Source organism: Otolemur garnettii, unplaced genomic scaffold (genome assembly GCF_000181295.1).
Source record: "Otolemur garnettii isolate 467f Iridium unplaced genomic scaffold, OtoGar3 scaffold00178, whole genome shotgun sequence".
NCBI classification, from domain to species: domain Eukaryota; kingdom Metazoa; phylum Chordata; class Mammalia; order Primates; family Galagidae; genus Otolemur; species Otolemur garnettii.
In genome coordinates, this window is record NW_003852573.1 from 2,831,241 (window position 1) to 2,839,731 (window position 8,491).

The following is an 8,491-nucleotide window of genomic DNA, read 5'->3' on the forward strand; positions in this document are numbered from 1 at the left end:
ACCCTTGGTATTTGGGGTCAGCATCCTACCCACTGAGCCACAGGTGCCGCCCAGGAAGCTGCTTTTCTAGCAGCAATCTCCAAAAAAAAAAAAAATGGCCTGGTGGGCACCACCAGCCTCCTGAAATGCTTCTGCAAGGGGCCAAAATAGGAAATCCATGTCCAACACCAGTCCCTGTGGCAGTGAGCGCCCTGGCTCTAGGCCTCGGTAGGATTACTAACAGAGGGTGGGGTGGTGGCTGAGCACACTAAGGCCTTGCTCAAGCAGGCCAGGCTCTGCACAGGCTTTATGGGGAAAGTGGCTGACCAGGCAGAAGTCAGCTCTGCAGGCCTCTGTCTGGGACATCAGATGTAATCATGGCCTGGAGGAGTATTAATGCCACATTGTGTTGGTCATCTTTTATGCTCCATTTCACAGCCTGTCAGCCCAGTGTAATCTCTCAGTGCCTCATCCAGCTTTCTTCCCTGGGCTTCTCTGCCAAGCAAAGCTGCTCATGCCATTCTGGGGCATTCGCAAACCCACAGCTGCAAGGACTTAATATCCTACAGGGCAGTTACAGCTTCTATTACAGCTAATAGAAGGCTGGGCAGACAAATTCTCCCTACAGCCCTCAGGCTCATTCCACAGGTTCCTCAGAGGGTCCCGGTGACAGTGAGCCAGTTGCTCACAGTGTGACAGCTCAGTGACACACCCTTTGTTCTGCTGAGCCGCCTTCCCAGTTCCGTTCTTTTCAGTCCTATCCCAGGATCACTTCCTAAATGGGTGCACCTGTGCACACACCCCTTTCTGTTCTCTGCTTTTGGGGAGAACTTGGGTGGGCCAAGACACAAGTTCACTTTCTCAGATACGAACACAATCCCATTGTGTTAAACTCAGGTGTACTCACAGCATCTTACATGTGTACGGCTCTCTGTAGTTTGCAAAGTCTTAATTCCAGTTGCTATAGCTGTGTAACCAGTTGTCCCCGTAACACAGTGGTGCCAAACAGCCCTTCATTGTGCTCGGAGATTCTGGGTGTCAGTAACTCTGAGAGGTCCCAGAGGAGACAGGCTGGTCTATCTCTGATGTCTGGAGCCCTCAGCAGGAACGGTGATGCTGGCTGCCAGCCCAGGGCTCCCACCACTCCAGGGGTACTTCCTCACACCGTGGTGGCCCAGCTGTGCCTCCTTTCATAATGCAGCCTCTGAAGTCACACGGCATCACTGCTACTCACCGAGGCAAGCACAAAGTCCTGCCTAAGGTTCGAGGTACAGGGCCCTTTTGGAAAAATACAATCCACCATGGTTCTCTCCCATATTGCCTCTTTTGAGTCTCACAAAAGAGACTATCTTGTCTTTGAATCCACAGTGCTTAGGGCGATGCCTGGCACACAGCAGCTGTGCATATAGCACGTCTGGTTTCATCACTTACTACTCATAGGATCCTGGAGATGTTATTTAGTTTCTCTGAGCTTGGGTTTCCCGACCTTTAAAATTAGGGCAAAAAATGTTAGTTTTACAGAGCCAGTGGTAGAATTGGGTGCAATAGCATAGGTAATGTGGCCAGCAGACTCCTGAGCCCAGGTAGGGCTCAGTCTCTTCATTTGTTCCCCTTCTACTCCATGCCACCTCCTACCTCCTGGGCTGATGGCACCACGGGCTTCCCAGCAGGTGCATGGACTCAGGAAACAGAAAGCATTTAGGCACGAAGCCAGGGTTTTCTACAGACTTGTTCAGAGGAAGTCTGGATGAGCAGCCAAGGTGCTGTCTGGCTTCCCTGTCCCTGGACACATCCTACCTGGCCGAGAACTGAGAGTGTGACCCACCTCCCCTCATGGAATTCTCCCTTGTACAGCCTCTGAGTCTCAGGTGGGCCAGTGTAGTGGGGGGCTCACATCTATATTCCTAGCACTCTGGGAGGCTGAGGCAGGAGGATCACTTGAGCTCAGGAATTTAAGACCTGACTGAGCAAGAGTGAGACCTTGTCTCTACTGAAAATAGAAAAAATCATCTGGGTGTTGTAGTGGGCACCTGTGGTCCCAGTTACTCAGGTATCTGAGCCAGGAGGATCGCTTGAGCCCAGAAGTTTGAAATTGCCGTGAACTAGGCTGATGCCATGGCAATGCAACCTGGGGCTACAAAAAAAAAAAAAAAAAAAAAAGTCTCAAGTTTCCCAGGTGTCCTACAGATTCTTCCAGAGTCCCAAAGGCAATGGGGACACCCTCCTCTCTCCTCCAAGGGCTTTGCTGGGACTTCAGTCTTGCTGCCAGAAGTAATAGCAGGTGTGCCTGGGGGCACCCACTGTAGTGCAGCTTGTCCCACTCCACATCCTCCTGACGGTTTGGGTCTCTGCCCAGCTTTCCACTTCCCCTGGATCAGGCCTTCGCTTGCACTCCAGAAATTAAATGACTTCTGTTCTAGAAGGTGCCATACTCACACTCTCCCCTAGGTCCTTGCACATGCAGTTCCCTCTGCTTGGAATGTTCTTCCTCCCTTGTCCACATGGCCTGCAAACCTCTCTCTTGGCTTAGATATCACTTCATCAAGAGGAGTAGGGTGCTGGCCCCATATGCAGGAGGTAGTGGGTTCGAACACAGCCCTGGCCAAAAAAAAAAAAAGAAAGCTTTCTCAGACCCCCTCCAGGCCAAGATGGGCACACAGTCCCCAGGAAACCCCTGCAATGGCAGAGATCCCACTGAACTGGAGTGGTGCTTGCTTCGTCTGCCTCCCCCCCAGGCTGGGAGGCACTTGCCCCATTCCTAGCTATGTCCCTAGCACCCAACTCAGTCTGAGAAAATTAGTGGTTGGGCAAATGAGCAAGTGGTGAATGAGTAAACAGATTGGTGCTCCCTCCCCTAGGGACAGCCCCTTCCTTGCTGCCCTCTGTCACTCAGGGTTGTAAGTCTGAATCCTGAGCATCCCTGCTGGAGCATCAGAACAGCTCCCCACCCTCCAGCCCAGATCCCCAGCAGAGCCAGCTTGGGCATTGCTCCCGGGATCACTCCTGGACAACTCAGCCTGAGCGTTTCCACAGCCACGTCATTCAGGAAATGCATTAAAATAGTAAGTGGTTGCCCTGGTAACCACCACTGCAAATGGTGACCAGGGTGGGCAGTCTAGGAAAGCCTTGAGGCGGAGAGGAGAATAAACACTGGCCTCACTTGTGGCTCTCAGATCCCAGCTGGTCTGCGCACCCGCCACTGAGCTGCCTCTCCTTGTCTCTTGGGATCTTGGAGACCACCTGCTCTGCTCTGAAGTCCAAAAAATGGGCTAGAGGAGCTGCCCCATCTGCCCAGACCGTTCGTCCCTGTCAGTCCCTGGGTTGCTGCCCCGGCTCCTCCCTGTGGGGTCACTCCTCCCTGGGTTGCTGCCCCGGCTCCTCCCTGTGAGGCCTTTTCTGGCTGCCCTGCCCTGTCCTGTGCCTTCCCTGAATGATTAGAGGACTTCAGAAGCCACTGGTAGGAGACTCAGTTTTGCTGCCGGAGGTCATAGATCAGATGTTTCTGGGTATACCCACTGTGCTGAACTTGTCCAACCCCTGGCCTGACAGTTTGGGTCCCTGCCTGGGTCTTCAGCTCCCCCGCTCTGGGTCCTCCTACCCTCCAGCCCGGCACTCAGCCTGGTCCCTGACAGCTTCTCCAAGGTGCAGTCTAGGTGCTGCCCGAGGCCCAGTTCTGGTCACACCACATCCTCTAGGATGGTTAGAGGGTGTGGGGCTCCCACAGGCTGAGGCCTTTGGGGTGCAGGAGCTGGGGGCACGGAGGCCTGGAGAGCACTGCTGAAGGACGAAGCTAGCGCCGACTACAGACTGACCATAGGAAACTGGGCTCCAGAAGAGCCCAAGAGAGGAAAAAACCAGCAGCTGAGACCCCCAGCAGGACTGGAGGCAGAGCCTGCAGTGTGACCCAGAGGTGTCAGGAGTCAGAAGCCCCAGGTCTCCAGCTGGTGTGGCTCCATTCAGCCAAGCTGCTACAGTCTCCCCCTTTGTGAGAGAGGCATTTGCTCCCCTGTCATCCCCCACTTCCTGGAATACTGGGTTTGCTGCATCTCTTTGGCTGTGGTTCCCTCCACACAGGCAGGCCCGCCCTGTGCTGCCCCCTCTCCCCCAGCAGAAGCCAGCTTCCTGCCTCTGAGGTCCCACATGTGTCTAGTGTAAGTCCCCGGCCGGCCGTGTCAGTGGTGGCAACAGTAGCAGCACTGGACCAGGTCAGGCACAAGCCGTATGCAGGCACTCAGTGCCTTATTCGATTCTCTGCGAGGAGGCAACTAACATTTTACTGATGACCAAGTGGGCATTCAGAAGAACAAGTAACTTGCCTGGGAAGCCACCCCCCTTGACAACTTAGAGGTGCTGGAGCTGAGATTCCAAGGCCGGTCTTACTTCCACCCGAGCACTTTCCATTCTGGCTGGTTATACTCGTTGTGCCTGAAGATCTGGTCCTCTGGGGGAGCCCCAATCAGGGCAGTTGGCATCAGGATGCGGGAGTGCTAAGCTAGTGGCAGAGATGCTAATGACTTGGGCAGGAAAGGCGCCTTGAGATGCTTTGGAGAGAATCTCTACTTTTCCTTTTCTTTTCTCTCTCTCTTTCCTGCCCTCCCTCCCTCCTTCCTTTCCTCTCTCTCTCTCCTCTTACTTCCCACATAGTCTTCACAGAATTCTATGGTGAGCAAGATATGTTGTCTTTTGAGAGAGACAAATAGACAAATTCTCTAGAATTAAGGATGTGTGCTACAGCTCAGGGTACTCTTTGACAGGGCCAAGTGCAGGGACCCACCCAGAATAGAACCAAGCACAGCAACACAGAAATGAGTACACAAGTCCTGCCCAGGAAGGAGTGAGTGCACCCACCCCCACCCCCCAATCCTTATATTCCCACCCCACCTTAACCCAGGTATTGACTTCTTTTTTGAACTCAGCCCACCTGCTGAGTGAGTAAAGGCCCTGTTGCCCACATAGAACCTGGACTCTATTTCCTTTCATTCACATCTCAAAATAACCTCTCACTCATGGCAGTGGGACCTAGCCCACCAGTGGGAGCCCAGAGCCTGTGGGGGCAGCTGAAAGCCACCAGAGATGTGAGAAGTTAGCCATGGTTGTCATGCCGAGGTTGTCTTGGGGTTGTCATGCCCACCTGGAGGGCAGATGAGCCAGGGCTGAGGTCTCCATTGGCTCATCTCCCCCATATTCCTGGTGTATATTTCAGTCAGCGCCCTGAGGTAGAGGATTTGACCTTACCACTGAAGAGTCTCTCTCCTCTCTCTCTTTTTTTTTTCTGAGACAGAGTCTCATTTTCTTGCCCTCGGTGGAGTGCAGTGTCATCGTAGCTCACAGCAACCTCAAACTCTTGGGCTTAAACAATCCTCTTGCCTCAGCCTCCTGAGTAGCACTACAGGTGCCTGCTACAATGCCAGGCTATTTTTAGAGACAGGGTCTGTCTCACTCTTGCTCAGGCTGGTCTTGAGCTCCTGAGCTCAGACAATCCACCCACCTCAGCTTCTCGGAGTGCTGGAATGACAGGCATGATCACTGCACTCCACCACTGAGGAGTCTCTTAATATCCAGGATCCCTGAAATACATCTGTTGCCTTCCTGGCCAAGCCCATTCTCCCATTCCCATTTAGCCATGACCCTTTCCTTAACTGTCAATTATAACTTTCTTTTTTTTTTTTTTTTTTTTGGCAGTTTTTGGCTGGAGCTGGGTTTGAACCCATCACCTCCAGCATATGGGGCCGGTGCCTTACTCCTTTGAGCCACAGGCACTTTCCCACTTACAACTTTCATTCTGATTCATTTTGCTCCATTTTTTTCCTACGATTCTTCCCAAACTCAAGCAATTTCCTCCTATTAAGTAAAATGTATGAGAGGCCATCGATTTGCACTAGTTCCTATACTAGGCCCCAGGAGACCAAACCAAAATGGAGTCACTCAGGCTAAGGTTCCAAAACTGAAACCCAGCTGTTTACTTGTAAGATCTGATCTTCTGAGAAATCAGGAGAGATGATAGCCATATCCATCAGGCTAACAAAATTCCCTGAAAGGAAAGTAAATGTGAAATGACCAGTCTGCGTCTTGGTCCTTGTCCTTGTGTCTCTGCTCTTTCTTCGGTCACTCCTGCCTATTCAGCTCAGCTCACGGGAGCTCCTTTCTGTTTTGTAGACTGACGCTGCCCAGTGCATAAATTGCTAATAAAAGTCAATTTGATCTTTAAAACTCAATTTATTGAAATTTTGTTCTTTGAGACTTCCCACAATTTATAACTGATTACATATCCATCCATTGACAAACCAGATATATATTTCATGCCTGTTATGTGTCCAGACTGCTGTGGGGTGGGGTGGGGTGGGGTGGCAGGAAGAAGCAAGCAAGAAAAATAAATCTGCTCTGTCTTTAAGGATCCCCAAGAAAGAGAGAGCTGTGTTTTTTTGTTTTTTTTTTTTAAGATAGAGTCTCACTACGTGGCACTTTACCGAGTGCTGTGGCATCATAGCTCACTCAACCTCAAATTTTTGGGTTCAAGCAGTTCTCTTACCTCAGCCTCCCAAGTAGCTGGAACTACAGGCGCCCACCACAAACCCCAGGCTATTTTTCTGTTGTAGTTATCATTGATTGTTTACCAGATCTGGGCTAACCTAACCACTGAGCTACGGGTGCCAAGCCCTGTACATTGAGTTGTGAAGTGGTTTCCAGGAGCTGGAAGCCTTCAGGGATCTCAGCCACAGAGTCCTGAGCAGGGCAAGCTAGAGCAAGAGCTTGCTGAAGGCTCTTGTTTTTCATGGAAACTTCTGACCTGTTCTAACCCACCAGCAACCACCTGCATGGGACAACAGTGCCCCCTGGTGGTACATCTGTGGACCTCTCCAGCAGCTGTTTTCTAAAGCCCAGAGGATTAAGCTCCCCTCAAGAACTTCTATTTTTGGTTCCCAATATTTCCATAATGAAATGCTAACAGGAGCAGCCAAGTGGATTTCCAAAGGGCCTGAAAGCTACGCTGCCAAACTCTCATGTTCTTCAGTTCTCTGTTTTCCAGGGGTCAGGTCTGCTCTTTGTTCTCAGGCAGGGACAGCGCTCTGTTCCATATGGTTTGACTACAGGATCCCAGGGGTAGCAAACATATGTTCACTCTGTCGATTGCCAAGGCTGGCTTCAGAGTGAAGGCTGTGTGCACATTCAGAGTGACGTGTTGGAAAGAACACTGGATCCAGGATCAGGAGGCCTGAATGCTCATTCCACGTCAGCCGCTAAGTAGCAGTGAGATAATAATTACAATAATAGCTACATTTATTCCTTATTCCGAGTCAGGTATGGCCCCAAGTGCTTCACATACATTGTTGAATTTCAGCCTCACAACAAGCCTATGAGGTTGATATTGCCATTATCTTCATTTTATAGAAATCAAGGCACAAGGGTCCTCAAACTTTTTAAACAAGGGGCCAGTTCACTGTCCCTCAGACCGTTGGAGGGCCGGACTGCAGGCTCCGAGACAAGTCAGCTGCTAAGCAGGACAGGCAGTGGCGGCAAAAACACCTGGCAGGCTGGATAAATGTCCTAGGTGGGCCGCATGCGGCCTGCAGGCCATAGTTTGAGGACACCTGGCATAGAGAGATCAAGTAACTTTCCCAAGATCACATAGTGTGGAGCAGAGTTAGGGCTTGAGTTCATGTGTCTGGGGATATGTTATGCTACACTGAATATAGATAAGAATCAGAAACTAGTGATAGATTATAGAAAATGGTGTTTTCAAATGTTCCCCCAGTCAATTGCTCTAACACTAAAAAGCCCACAGCCTTCTAAGGCACAGGTTATTAAGTTGTGACAAGAGGAAAAGCCTGTGTTCGGGCCCTAACCCTCAGGGGTGTACAGGGCTGTACAGGGCCACACGCACCAAAGAAATGCTATGGATGGCAGTGATCGTCCTGCCCACTGTCCTCTCAGTCTGGAAATGGCTCATAGGAGAAGAGAACAGTTGCCTTCCACCACGTTCTTCAGAGTTTATTATACCGCAGACAGCCCCTTATTCACAGATCCATCATCTGTCCATATAGCTCACTCTTCTAGAACCATTTTTTAATCTTTTTATTATTATTATTATTATTATTGAGACAGCGTCTCACTCTGTCATCCTGGGTAGAGTCCTATGTCATCGTAGCTCACAGAAACCTCAGACTCTTGGGCTCAAGCAATCCTCCTGCTTCACCTTCCCGTTACAGGGACCACAGGCACCTGCCATGAGGTCTGCCTAGTTTTTCTATTTTTAGTAGAATCGGGTTCTCACTCTTGCTCAGGATGGTTTCGAACTCCTGAGCTCAAGCAATCCACTCACCTCAGCCTCCCAGAGTGCTAGGATTACAGGTGTGAGCCACTGCGGCCTGTCTCTTAAGTTTTCATCATTCCAAATGCTCCCCTTTCTTGCCTTGCCTAGTGGTGGCAGTGCCTCTTCAGGAACCTTCTTATCCCTGACATGTTTGTTAGGAGGTCCAGACCACTCCCTGGACTGTGGGGGCCTTTCATGCCC